Source organism: Crinia signifera, chromosome 1 (assembly GCF_055691185.1).
Source record: "Crinia signifera chromosome 1, ASM5569118v1, whole genome shotgun sequence".
NCBI classification, from domain to species: domain Eukaryota; kingdom Metazoa; phylum Chordata; class Amphibia; order Anura; family Myobatrachidae; genus Crinia; species Crinia signifera.
In genome coordinates, this window is record NC_139217.1 from 60,747,813 (window position 1) to 60,762,562 (window position 14,750).

Sequence of the window (14,750 nt, forward strand, 5' to 3'; positions counted from 1 at the left end):
GTTTCATGGAGATTATAGTTGGTAGTAGAATTGAGGGGGCGTGTCATGCTCGACCCAAAGGGCATGTCTAGTTCCATATATGGAGAGATTGTGATAAGACATTGTGAAGATGGCACCTAGAAGCGTGGGTGTGTACTGCTGCATCTGAGAGGAATCTTTTTAAATTACTTGTATACAAATGTAGATGAGCCCCAAAGCAGTTAGTAAGAGCTACTATACTTGCTAAAGTGCTGGGAAATGGTGCTGATGATTCAATGTAAAATGTATATACAGTATCTCTCATTCCCTTTTCCCTAAAATGTAACAGTGTAATGTGGGCTAGGTGAAATGAGGGAGATTGCTTGACTAATGAGGGAGAGAGGGAGATTGCTGCTACAGATTGCTGCTAAGAGGCGGCCTCTTCCTTGCAGGGGCTGGCGATTCAGGGGCGCGTGCGTACGAGATGCTTGCGCGCTGCCTGTGGCTACGGAGCTTTCTCCCCCACCACCCCACCTCCCCCCGGTGCCCCTTGCCGCCCCGCTGTCCCCCCTATCATTGCCCATCTCCCTGAAGTGGAGACGGGCAGGGACCCACAGCGGCGCCGTACTGAAACTGAGACGCACACGCATCCCAGTCAGATGGAGCGCTTCTGCACCGCGATCGCCAGCGGAGACATGCGTTCGAACCCCGGCCAAGGATCAGAGGCGCTCCATCTGTATTTCAGGGAGTCGAGGGTAGGCAACTATGAGGTTATCTCCGGCCACCCAATAGAAACTAATTGGAAGTGCTGAATGTCTGATATTGTTAGCAATTACAGAAGAATTTTTACCAGAACACCAGAGGATCACAGGTCACATGACTGCCAGGACCCAGAAGCCTCTGTACCCGTCAGAACATGTCAACATTTCATCAGTGTCTACATGATGAATGTTGATATTATGACCACATTGACATTTTCATGTTGAAATGATGAATGCCAAAATGTTGTCAACTTCTAATACTATTCGATTTAATTGTTGCCAGTTTATGTGGAAAGCCGCACTGCACACAGTGATTGTATTGCAATTTTATGGGTAAAGGGTAGTCAGTGTGTGGGGAGGTGACGGGGTGGCTTGAAAACACTGGGGAAGTGACGGAGGCATTTTAGGGGCACACTTAAGTCACTGTGAATCCGCTCAAAGCTGAAGAACCCTCAGTGTCAATGGTTCTCATGGTCTAAAGGGGACATTCCTGCTGTCACAGGTAAACATTAAAGGGTGTCGGGTGGAGCGAGGTGCAATGCTGTTTCTGTCTGATATAGGTCTTACATGTTTGAAAATAGCAATGGACAGCATAACAGTCTAGTCTCAGTTTTCAGTTTGCATACTGTACTTGTGGTTTTGGTTGTTTTGCAAGCTGACACATGTCTCTAAATACAGACATACAGTATGTGGTATTTATGTCCTCTATGCAGTTCAACTTGCAGACAGTAAAGTAAAATAAGCAGATCAGGCACTAAAACTTAAGGACGATGTTCATGGTACTATGTGGATACATAAAAACGTGTATCGGTTAAGGTTAAATTGGGTACTTGTTTCCTAGCACGGCCACAATCGCGGGCATCGTGTGTCATTTTTAGTGGTATACGACGCGACCGACGCGATGCCCCCAATTTTCCCATTGAAATGCATTGAAAATAGTCAAAATTGCGTCGGTTGCGTCGTATGCGGCTAAAAAAGCCTTAAATGGTCCAGACGCGATGCCCACGATTTCCCCATAGGAAACAATGTTAAATGGCTCAATGTACCCGCGATGCCCCCGATTTCTCATAGGGAACAATGTAAAATACCTCAATTTCACCAAATCATCATAGGGAACAATGGTAAATGGGCCAGAAAGCCCCAAAAACACCCCAGAACAATGAAATGTCCCCCCAAAAGTACTTTACACCACCCCACGATCAACGCGAACCCGAAGCGTGGCGAGCGCAGCAAGCCCGCGAGGGGCGGCGGTACGCGTCCTCCGACCTTTTCATACCCCCACTATCCACGTCGGCGTGGAGTTGAGAATAGAATAGTGTGGCGAGCGCAGCGAGCCACCGAGCCCGAAGCGTGGCGAGCGCAGCGAGCCCCCGCGAGGGGACGCGGATACCTTCACAGGTAAACGCGTCCCTTCGCGGGCTTCACAGGTATCCGCGTCCGCTCGCCACGCTTCGGGCTCGGTGGCGCGCTGCGCTCGCCACACTATTCTATTCTCAACTCCACGCCGACGTGGATAGTGGGGGTATGAAAAGGTCGGAGGACGCGTACCGCCGCCCCTCGCGGGCTCGCTGCGCTCGCCACGCTTCGGGTTCGCGTTGATCGTGGGGTGGAGTAAAATACTTTTGGGGGGACATTTCACTGTTCAGGGGTGTTTTGGGGGGGTTTATGGCCCATTTAACATTGTTCCCTATGATGATTTGGGTAAATTGACCCATTTAACATTGTTTCCTATGGGAAATCGGGGGCATCGCGGCTAAATTGAGGCATTTAACATTGTTCCCTATGGGGAAATCGCGGGCATCGCGTCGCGACCATCGCACCCGATTTTTTAGTGCTTGCGATGGCCGCGATGCCCCCGATTTTTCCTCACGATGCCCACGATCATGATCGTTGTGGCCGTGCTAGGAAACAAGTACCTTAAATTGTCTCCACACAAATTCTGTATACATAAATTATAAATTCAATTTATTACAACATATATACATAATAAGAACATATGAAAAAGTAGAGGAAAGAGGTAGACTGCTTCATCGAGGATCTCACCATAGGTTAGTGGTGCGGTGGGCTATATGCTACTAGCATGAACATAGTCCCATGCAGAAGTTCGGCACCACCGAACAAGGCTTTAAGAGTTGAAGAGTTGCACGGCAAAGAGTCCCCTCACATGTTCATTGTGACGTGGCCGTGCTCACACATGGTGCTTCGGCTGTTAAAATTCTTCCTCAGGTGTCAATCCACATATACTGTATATATATACTGTATATAGTGAATCTTTGTGGTGACAATTTAACCTTAACCGATATAGGTTTTTAGGTATCCACACAGTACCATGCACATCGTCCTTTATGGGGCCTTCTACACGGGGTGATGGGAGATTTGTGCTGAGCGATCTGGCTGTCCAATCATGTCTGACACAGCAGCCTGCGGCTCAGTGACTGGCTGGGTGGACAGGCTGAAAGATCCCGACCTCAATGCGTGGACCCTGCAGAGACATGCATAGGCGAGTGGAACATTCATGCTCTCTCCCATTGTGTACAGCATGTCTGCCCCATCTACATAATAGAAAGGCAGAATTTACACCGTAATGCCCATTATGCTGCACTCCGTAATGCTCATTACACAATATGCTGCACTCTGTAGGGCCCATTACACATTATGCCACTCTGTAAAGCCTATTACACATTATGCCACTCTGTAATGCCCATTATGAATTATGCCGCACTCTGTAATACTCATTACCACACACCGTAATGGCCATTACACATAATGCCGCTCGCCGTAATGCCTATTACACATTATGCCACTCTGTAATGCCCATTACACATTATGCCACACTCCATATTGCTCATTACACATTATGCCGCACTTCGTAATATCCATTATGCATTATGCCGCACTCTGTAATACTCATTACACATACCACACACCGCAATGCCCATTACACATTATGCCGCACTCCGTAATACCCATTACACATTATGCCACACTCTGTAATGCCCATTACACACACCACACACCATAATGCCCATTACACAGTATGTTGATTACATATTATGCCACACATCGTCATTCCCATTACACGTTATACCACACACTGTAATTCGCATTACACATTATACCAATTACCATAATGCCTATTACATATTATGCTAGATAAATGCCACTTATCTACATGCTCTTTGTCAGTGCTTACATGCTCATTGCCATAGGTTTCTTGTTCAATGCCAGGGGTTACATGCTTCTTGCTAGGGGCTTCAGTCTCGTTGCCAAGGGGGATTATATGTGCTCATTACCCAGGGAGGGTTTACATGCTTGTTGCCACGGGGAAGTTACATGACCATTGCTAGGGGGTTATATGCTCGTTGCTTGGGGGAATTACATGCTTATTGCCAGGGTGGACATAAATGTTTGTTTCCTTATGGGAGTGTTACATGCTTGTTACCAAAGGGGATTTACAGGCTCATTGACAGGGGCAGTTGCATGCTCATTGCCAATGGGGGTTCCTTTTAAACAGGGCTCCAGCACTCGGAATCTGCACTTCCAGGTAGCGCTATGCGCACTGCTCTCCTCTGACAGATGTTGTCTGGCCGCCATCTCAGGACTGGTTGCTGTGGAGTCTATGGCGTCAGCTCCACGCTGCTGTCGCTGTCATTAGATGGTGCCTGGGACCCTCATGCAAACGCCTTAGGCTGTGTACACACGGGGGCGATTATGTCTACTATCGCGGGCAATATGGTCGATGAGCGACCATATTGCCCGCGATGGGAGTGTGCACCGGCGATATATTGCGCGCTCCCGTTTTTCCCCTGTTGTGATCGCTGGTTCCTGCGACCAGCTGTTTTCCACAGCTGGGCTCCCCCGGCAGTTTCTTTTTAATCAGCGACCATCTCTGGTCGCTAATGCAAACGGGACACTGAGCAAAATATATCGCTCATCGCGAGCGATATATCTCTCGGCGATATATCCCCCCATGTGTACGGGGCTTAAGACATGGTATGCAACGCATTTTGGGGATTCTACAAAACATAATGGAGATGGGTTAACCCTGGCAGAGAAATAAAGTACCAACCAATCAGCTCCTGTCAGTTTTCGCCACCTGTGATAACTGGCATGACTAATATATACAGTATAATACACTGGTAGTCAGTGACAGGAGACGGCTATCCACAGTACGTCTGGCACCCGCTGCAGGCGCAGGCGCACAGTGCGTGTGTCCGAACGTCCCGTAGCAAGCCCAGCTGTGTGCCGGCTCTGGCAACCGCTGATTGGCTTGCTCTCGGCTCCTCCCCTTGTCTGAGCGGCGGTGGCGCCGGGGGCGCGCACCATCTGGAGAGGGCAGAGCGTCGGTCGGGGAGATCCGGGTTCGTGAACGAGCATGACGTGTACAACAACATAACCAAAACAGAGCAGGTGCTGCAGGCTGGAGGCTCCCGGCTCGTTCCTGCACACAGGTGAGGGCTCCTGGCACTGCATGCCATTGTCTGCCACCATTACCTAGCCTGCCGCTGCCTTCCCATACCCGCTTGCATGTTATCCACCAGCAGCCCTCACATGGCGATGCAACACACTTCATATATGTAATCTATATGCCTTCATATACAGTATGTAATATATAAATCTATATGCATGCATGCATATGTATGTATGTATGTGTGTGTGTGTGTGTACATATATACACACACACACACCTACATAATACACTTCCCTATGGTCTAGCATCTGGTGTCATCTTTTGCAATCCCTGTCATTGTTGCGTGTCAGCTTGCTGTGTGTCCTACATATCCTGTCATTGCTGCAATGTACACCTCAGATCAGTCTCTGCCATGTACAGTAGGGTATTGGTGGGTCCCCTAATGCTAGCCAGTACCATTTTTGTATTGTACTTTATTGGGATACATAGTCCCCCTCATCTTTCCTGATGCATCCCCCTTGTGAATCGATGTGTAGCCTAGTAAGTATACATTAACCAAAGTGTCAGGAACTTCTGGCACATAGTAATATACATTGTGTCATTTAGTGTCCAGAGTAGGCAGCTGCTGTAAACCAGATTTATTGCTTCGAGTGGTATACACCATACGATATGCGGCACAGCCGATATCCTTCACAATGTTGGCAGTGCCACAAAATAGATGACCCACGGGTTAAACACCGAATGACATCACCGGAACCTCTGCTGAACAGTCATTCGTTGGAGATAGCGTCAGATTGTACTGCGTGTTCAGATGATAAGGATTATCGTTAACGACTCACGAAGCGTGCATCATTAATGATATACTGTAGTGGGTACACACAAATAACGTTATGCACAATGATTTATCTATTGTGCATATCTTTGATCATACAGCATGTGGGGGGGGGGGCATAATACAAAAGCCATCAGAGATGGTATATGTCTCCTGTAAAGCTGTGTACACACGGGGGCGATAGGGGCTGATATCGCTGGAAATATGGTCGCTGGTGACCATATTGCCAGTGATGGGAGTGTGACCCGGCGATAAATCACCGGGTGCGTGCTCCCGTTTTCTGCCCTATTCTAATCACAAGCTCCTGCGACCAGCTGATTACCTCTACGGCACCGCCAGCAGAGGTTCCTTTTCATCAGCGACCATCTCTGGTCGCTGATGAAAAGGGGACACTGAGCAATATATTGCTCAGCCATATATTGCCAGCCATATATGGCTGAGCAATATATCTCCCCCATGTGTACGGGGCTTTACTCTGCAGTACAATATCTGTATGGTTAGGGGCAGTGCTGGTGGGTATCCGTTGTACTTAATCTTGGTAAAAGTATGCTGTATAATATATAGAGTTGAAGTTATGGTTTTTGGTTGTGCAGCTGTTTAATTCCTGGGGGATAAGGCGCAGCTGCGTGGTTAGTCTGTGTTTGGCAGGAAATGTACTGTCCTCCCCTTTCTCATGATAAAGGAGGCTGAAAATTTGGCCTTCAAACTGCAAAGGCCCATACACACTGGGCGATTTCGAGCTGAAAGCAGCTTCTTTTTATTTTTTAAGCTGCTTTCAGCTCAAAAGCCGCCCAATACGTATGGTCCGACAATGAGCGTTGATGCATGCTCCCTCGTCAAAGCTGTTTGCCACCGCTTATCTGCTGGTATTACCAGCTGAGTGGACGACTTTCCATAGCAGGATGCTACGGACTGCAAAAGTCACGGACAAAAATCACTCAGTGTGTATACACTGATTCTGAAGAATACGAACCGCTAAGAACTTGGGGCTCCGAATATTGCAGAGTCGCGGCTCGGGAATTCCCGCCAGACTCGGATCCCAAAGCGAGGCCGAACGGCGCCTTCACACCGTCGGATTCTCGCGAGACTTGGATTCCATATAAGGCGTTGAGCCTGCGGCTCGGCGCCTTTATATGGGATCCAAGCCTGCAGACATCACGCTCCGCTGGCACGCTCTGCTAAAAAGTTGTTTTGAACAAAAAACAGTGGGCAGCTTTACACAGTGGGCAGCTTTACACAGTGGGCAGCTTTAAGTTTACAGTGGGCAGCTTTGTTTTATTTTAAAGGCACTGGCAGTGGGCAGAGGCACCAGCTTTGTTTCAAAGTCAGTGGGTAGCTTTGTTTCATAGGCAGTGGGCAGAGGCACCAGCTTTGTTGCTTCATAGGCAGTGGGCAGAGGCACCAGCTTTGTTTCATAGGCACTTTAGGCAGTGGCCACAAGTTTTAATTTTATTTAAGTTTAGTAGCACCACCAGCAGTATTGTTTTATAGTGTATAACTCCACATAACCCAGTGTGTGCAGTGCACTGCATACTGTACACCCGATGTGTGTAGTATATGCCGATACTGTGACTGCCGTCTATAGCTCCGTACCTCATCTGTTTATACGTTACTGTGACTGCTGGTACCCCATCTGTTTATAGGGTACTGGGACTGCTCTCCGTAGCTCCGTACCCCATCTGTTTATAAGGTACTGTGACAGCTGTCCATACCCCATCTGTTTATACGGTACTGTGACTGCTGTCCGCAGCTCCGCACCAGTTTATAAGGTACTGTTGTGACCGCAGGCCATACCCCACTGTTTTTTTTTTATTAATAAAATTATTAAAAGTAAAAAAAAAAGAAAAAAATGTCTCTGTCCCACGTACTGAGACTGCTCTCCGTAGCTCCGTACCCCATCTGTTTATAAGGTACTGTCCGTACTCCATCTGTATAGAAGGTACTGTGACTTCTGTCCGCAGCTCTGTACCAGTTTATAAGGTACTGCTGTGACCGCAGGCCATACCCCACTGTTTTTTTTTAATTAATAAAATTATTAAAAGTAAAAAAAAATTAAAAATATTTATCTGTCCCACGTGCTGTGACTGCTCTCCGTAGCTCCGTACCCCATCTGTTTATAAGGTACTGTGAGTGCTGTCCGTACGCCATCTGTTTATACAGTACTGTGGCTGCTGTCCGTACCCCATCTGTTTATACGGTACTGTGGCTGCTATCTGTACCCCATCTGTTAATACGGTACTGTGACTGCTGTGCGTACCCCATCTGTTTATACGGTACTGTGGCTGCTATCTGTACCCCATCTGTTAATACGGTACTGTGACTGCTGTGCGTACCCCATCTGTTAATACGGTACTGTGACTGCTGTGCGTACCCCATCTGTTTATATGGTACTGTGACTGCTGTGCGTACCCCATCTGTTTATATGGTACTGTGACTGCTGTGCGTACCCCATCTGTTTATATGGTACTGTGACTGCTGTCCGTACCCCATGTGTTTATGAGGTACTGCGACTGCTGTCCATACCCTAGCTGTTTTATTACAATACTGTGAGACTGTGGTGACCATTACGGGCTGTTTGGAGCATTGCTTCTTTTTTTTTTGTGGGGACCCAAACACTGCCACAGTTGTGTGGCAGACTCTGTGGCTGAAATGATTGGTTTGTTAAAGTGTGCATGTCCTGTTTATACAACGTAAGGGTGGGAGGGCCCAAGGACAGTTCCATCTTGTTCCTCTTTTCTTTAGGCGCTGTTGGGAGCCTTTCTTATAGTTTATTAAAGTGTCACACTATTATTTTTTAAAGTTTTCAAAATAGACAGGAAATTAGTGGAAATGAAGGTAATTGAGGTTAATAACACCATAGGAACAAAAACAGGCCAAAATTCTGTGATATTTTTTTTTAGCTGTTTTTATGAGTTAAAAAAAAAAAAATACAGGTCCAAAACCAAAAAGGAAAACCGAATACAGATCCAAAACCGGAGACAGTTACAGATCCAAAACCAAAACCGCAACAAGTGGCCGGCGCACATCTCTAGTGTTTATGCACATTAAGAGTTCAGCAAAAAAAATATTGACAAACACAAAATTAATTTTACATTGCTAAATGGGTGAAACGAGACCATAAAAATAGTGATATTTGTATGCCATTTGCTAATGTATAGTGTCTGTTTAATGCTTATGTGAGAGAGTATTTCTTCCTTTTTAGTGAAATCAGTGTCATTTTGTGTATACAAAAGTATATTACCGGAATGTTTAAATTTCTCTATGTAACATTTAAAAAAAAAAGTTTTATTAGTCCTATGGAGTTCTTATAGTAATCTTCATAGTTTTAAAATCATGAACTTCCATAGGCTGCTTGGTCATCTTAAAATGTATTTAAATTGATACTTGAGCATTACCCCCTCATACCCCTGTTTTGGGCCCTTTGTATATGACCAGGAACTGTAACAATTGTATATTGTTTTAATGTACATATTCGCTTCTTATAGAACTTTGGTCCAGCTTATGTCAACTCATGTTAAGGGAAATTTTATGGTTCTGTATTTAGCCTGTCACCTTGGACAGATGGTACAGTTATTGTTCTGTGCTTGCAAAATTCTGTTTTACTGGTTAGGTTAGGTACACAAAAGCATACACACTGCTGATGCTGGCATTCTGCAGCATGGCCCACACTAGTGATGTTTTCTGACAATACACAGGAGCGCGCACCGTCAGAGACATACACACTAGATGATGTACTCCATGTGTTGCTCCGATCCACCTTGTGTACCCTGCTTAAGGAGCATATTTATCAAAGTTTGGAGAGAGATAAACTACCAAACGATCCGCTTCTAATTGCCAAACAAAGCCTGGAAAATTATGGGAGCTAAATGCTTGGTACAGGTTGAGTATCCCTTATCCGAAATGCTCGGGACCACGAGCATTCCGGATAAGGGAATATTCCGGTTTTTGGAATAATTTTTTTTTTTGTCATACTTACCTGCCCCTGGTGGGTCCCACAGCGTCCATGGAGTCCTCCGGCGTCCACAGCAGGCCACCAGCACCATCTCCGGCGTCTCCAGCGGTCCCAGGAGTGCTTTGCGCAAGTTCCCAGGCGCGCCGGTGACGTCACTGGCGCGCGCACTCGCGCAAAGCACTCCTGGGACCGCTGGAGACGCCGGAGAGGATGCTGAAGGCCTGCCGTGGACGCCGGAGGACTTGGTAAGTATTAAAAGAGGGTTAGGGAGGGAAAAAAAAAAATTTTTTTTTTTTTTAATTATTCCAAAAAAACACGGTTTTTGGAATAATTCGGATACGGGATGCCCGGATACGGGATACCCGACCTGTACATGATCTCTTTTGAAACTTTGCTAAATCTTCCCCAAAGTTTAGAATCTACAGTAGCGGTTGTATTTGTAAAACTGTCATGACATACTGTATAAGCACATGAGATGGAATATTACTGTTACTAATAACTAGCATTATTATTTTGCCATGATTTCTTGTTGCTATTCCTGTGTTACCTGTAATTTGTGAAATTCCAATGAAATAAGGCACCTATTGAGGACTGCGGTTCTTGGTTTCCTGTTCCTAGTGCCGGTGTGCCAGTGACTTGGCATTCACTCCATGGTGTTCCCTTAACAGTAAACCATACACTAACAGATTTCAGGAGGAGTCATTTATCCCTTTGTGAAATAGAGTGCACTTTGTTCTTCAACCAGGACAAGCCTACCATCATTGCATCTGTAGCTAGAAAAATATAATGAAATGAATGAAAACACCGGCCATGGTCCAGCAGCCAGGATAGTGATTACCTCAGCTAGTCTGCAACTGTGAGGTGGAAGCTGCCTTATGCACTTCTATTCCAGAGGCATGATAAATATTGGTGTCTCCCCCCCCCCCCCCCCCCTCACACACACACACACACACACACGAAAATATTCTATCAATCTTGTTCCATCGCACCACATTTATTTACATTATCATTTATTTTGACCAAACACATTGGTTAGCAGTTATACCTAGGATTAGAACCTGTGATCTGTCTCACTGGAGGCAGACACTTAACTGATAAAGCGAATTTGCACCTGCACAGTATGCAGATTCTGACTATGTATAATTGTTAAGGTGCCCACACATGGGATAGATATCGGATCCAATCCGATATCTATCCAATTTCCCTTCAAAACCTGAACACCCCTGATCATGTCCACACACACACAGAACGATTGAGTAAACAATCAGAGGGTTTACTCAATCGTTCTGTCTGGCCATGATCAGGGGTGTTCGGGATCCCCTGTCGGCCTAGCACCTCCGTTGCACCCCTGCCGCTGACAGACCGGGTGATAGGCCGGTGGCGGGCAGGAGATTTGAAAACTCTTATTCATTTGAATAGGGTGGCCGCTGATTAGCTGAGAGAACGCTCTCAGCCAATCAGCGGCTGCGCTATTCATTTGAAAAGGAGTTTTAAAATCCTCTGCCTCTCCCAACTGCCTGTTGCGGGAGAGCGGGAGATGCCAGCGCCGGGACATGGCCACCTTATGAAAGATGTGGCCATGACCCTACAGCAGGGGTGGGGAACCTCAGGCCCGGGGGCCGTATGCGGCCCCCGTAGCCGGTCTTAGTGGCCCTCCCACCCACCTGGCAGCTTTGCCAGGAATCAAGTACAGGGGAATTCTCGCGAGAGGTCGGTAGTTCTCGCGAGATTCCTCTTAATCAACAGCAGCCGGAGACTGTCAGTCCTATTCAGCGGCAGCCACCGGAGCGTGAAACGGCTGCAGCAGGACAATTTTGTAAGAGAAATTTTTACTTATGGCCCCCGAAGGATTTTTTCCCCATACAAACGGCCCTTGCCACAAAAAAGGTTCCCCACCCCTGCCCTACAGGAAGGGTCGTTCATCTTTCCATCTGCTGAAGTGATCAGCAGGCTTGATGAACAACCCGTGGGCACCCACATTGGATCGCCATCAAGCCCACACGCGGTAAGTTCTTATGATTGTGATTCCGATCGGTCGGAAACGGCCATATGGCTTAGAAAAATCTTTCAGTGTGTGAGCACCTTGAGTTCCAAACCATTACTATTAGGCAGAGCTATGTAGTGTAGTAACTTCATCTAGCTGGAATTTGCATATTTCTTATGTTAGAGGAAATAGCTCCATCAGTAAGGTATCTGCTTCTGGTAGAACAGGTCATGGGTTCTAATATAGGGTGTGACACTTGCAGAAATATGTTTATAATAAAAAGAGTGTTACGTCTGTCGTCCTACTGGGAGGGGGAGTCAGCACCAGAAGCGATAGTGACTGCTTTCACTTATCTGATTCAAGGGAGGGAGAGGTGCAGGAGCCCGGTGGCAGATGACTCCATTGCCTCCCAGAGTTCCGCCTCTGATCATGTCCATTCAGTGTGTCCGCTGTTACCCTCCTATCAGCAGCAGCTTTCACCAGCAAACACACTTATCCCATCTTTTTTAAACATAAATTTGTATAAGGGGGCGTGGTCACACTTTCCCTGATTAGGACATGCCCCCTGGAAATTTCATTGGGCCTACCACAGCTCCCTAGATCCCTGTGTCCATCACTTTAATAAATTAATTATTTTTCAAAGCTTGGCAAGAACCAACCAATCAGCTTGTTACTTTTAAAACACAGCCTGTAAAGTGTAAAATATAAGATGATAGGTTAGTCCACACATGATTAGGTTCTGCATGAGATTTTCCCGATTCCCGATTGGGAACGGTGAAATGTGCAGCAGTAGCAGAGCGAGAAACCTGGCCGGAAGCATGGCGAGCGAAGCAGTAGACCAAGCATGTCTAAACTAGTGGCCCTCCAGCTGTTGTGAAACTACAAGTCCCAGCATGCCTTGCCATCGTTTTAGCATTCCCTAATAGCAAAACTGTGGCAAGGCATGATGGGACTTGTAGTTTCACAACAGCTGGAGGCAGGGCCGGTGCAAGGCACCGGAGCGCCCCAGGCAAGTCGGGGTGGGGGCGCCCCGGTGCCGGGGGAGGGGGGGGTACCTGTCCTGCGGCGCTGTGTATTTAAAGCTGGCGGCGGAGGCAGCGGGGGTCCCTGCACTCAATAAGAAATAACGAGCGCTTCCGCCGGGCTATGCGGAAGCGTTTCTGTTGTGAAAACACTGTCCGCATGGCGCACGCTGATCTCAGCCAATCAGCGTGCGGACAGTGTTTTCACAACAGAAGCGCTTCCGCATAGCCCGGCGGAAGCGCTCGTTATTTCTTATTGAGTGCAGGGACCCCCGCTGCCTCCGCCGCCAGCTTTAAATACACAGCGCCGCAGGACAGGTACCCCCCACGGCACGGGGGGGGGGGGGGCAAAATGCCGCCCTCCAGTGGCCGGTGCCCTAGGCAAATGCCTAGTGGTGGCACCGGCCCTGGCTGGAGGGCCATAGTTTGGACATGCCTGCAGTAGACTAATTGGGTTTCCTCATGCTCAGATGTAAAAAATGAGACCAAAAATCTTGTGTTGACCCATTTTTACCTTTTTCTTGTGTCGGTCTTTTGCCAATGTTGACCTTGTGCATGTTGAACTTCTGCTGTCGACCTAGACATTGGGTGAAATGTAATAGGGTGAGAGATTTGGTAAGAATTCTCCAGTTTTTTTAAAGCGGCAATCATTTACACTGCAAACCCAGGAAAGTATAGATGCCCCAAGGTTTCAATTGTGTCTGAGCACCCATGGATATTGTGCATGTTGCACCCAAACAGACCAGGTTTAGCTGTGTGAAACTCCTGCTCAGGACAGCCAAACTTCTCTTTTGACGCTGAAAGTATGGTCATTGGGTCGAAAACTGAAGGTCGACAGGCCTTCGGTCAACACCTGATATAGGTCGACGTGGCTAAGGTGGACAGGGTCAGAAGGTCGACAGTCAAAAGGTCGACATGAGTTTTCTGAGCAGACATGTGCCGACAGGCGGTATTTCATGCCCCACCATCCACTTCGGCATGGTGGGAGAATAAAATAGTGTGCCGAGTGCAGCGAGGAAGCAAGCCATAGTCCTTGTCGTCTGTGTTGACATTCAGGACAAAAAAAAGAGTAAAACTCATGTTGACCTTTTGACTGTCGACCTTCCGGCCCTGTCTACCTTAGCCATGTGGAACTAAGGCCTGTCGACCCAGGGGTGCCGAAAGAGGGGGGGAGCAGGTACAGTTTACCTGGGCCCGGGCCTGTCAGGGGGGCCCTGGTCTGGACACACAGTTCCCATTCCAGCCACCACCAGCCGCAGCAGGTGCCAGTGCCATGTCTCCAGCCCAGCAGTCCCAGACCTGGTTCCCCAGCCATGTCCAGGTCACTGTGTTCCAAGGTGGAAGGTGGGTGGCTGGTTGCTCTGTGTCTGCTGCCTCCCTGCATGCTGCTGGGGCTGAGATCCGACTCTGGAAGTCAGCATGTAACCCCTGACAGAGCATGTACTGTAACTCCATGACATCGAGCATGTTAACCCCTGGAAAGCATATACATCCATGGCAATGAGCATGTTAACCCATGGCAGAGCATGTAAATCCATGGCAACAAGCATGTTAACCCCTGGCAGAGCATGTAACACCTGGCAGAGCAGGTTAATCCAATGGCAACGAGCATATTAACCCCCTAATATGCGATGAGCATTACGGTGTGTGGAATAATGTGTAATGGGCATTATGGCATGTGGTAAAATATGTAATAGGTATTACGGTGTATGGCATAATGTGTACTTCCCACTACAATGTGTGGCATAACATGTAATGAGCATTATGGCATGTGGTATAATATGTAATGGGTGTGTGACATGTGTAATAGACATTACGGTGTACATTTTT

The 14,750-nt window shown here is 47.4% G+C and overlaps 1 protein-coding gene across 1 annotated transcript in view; it reads left to right on the forward strand.

Moving 5' to 3' along the window:
* Positions 1-5,013: 5,013 nt before the first annotated feature.
* The window catches only part of SMIM14 (small integral membrane protein 14), a 29,111-nt gene continuing 19,374 nt past the window's right edge, over positions 5,014-14,750 (forward strand). Inside the window, exon 1 of the mRNA XM_083158355.1 lies at positions 5,014-5,170. The gene's annotated coding sequence lies outside the window, so the exon portion shown is untranslated. The remainder of the gene's footprint in view (positions 5,171-14,750) is intronic.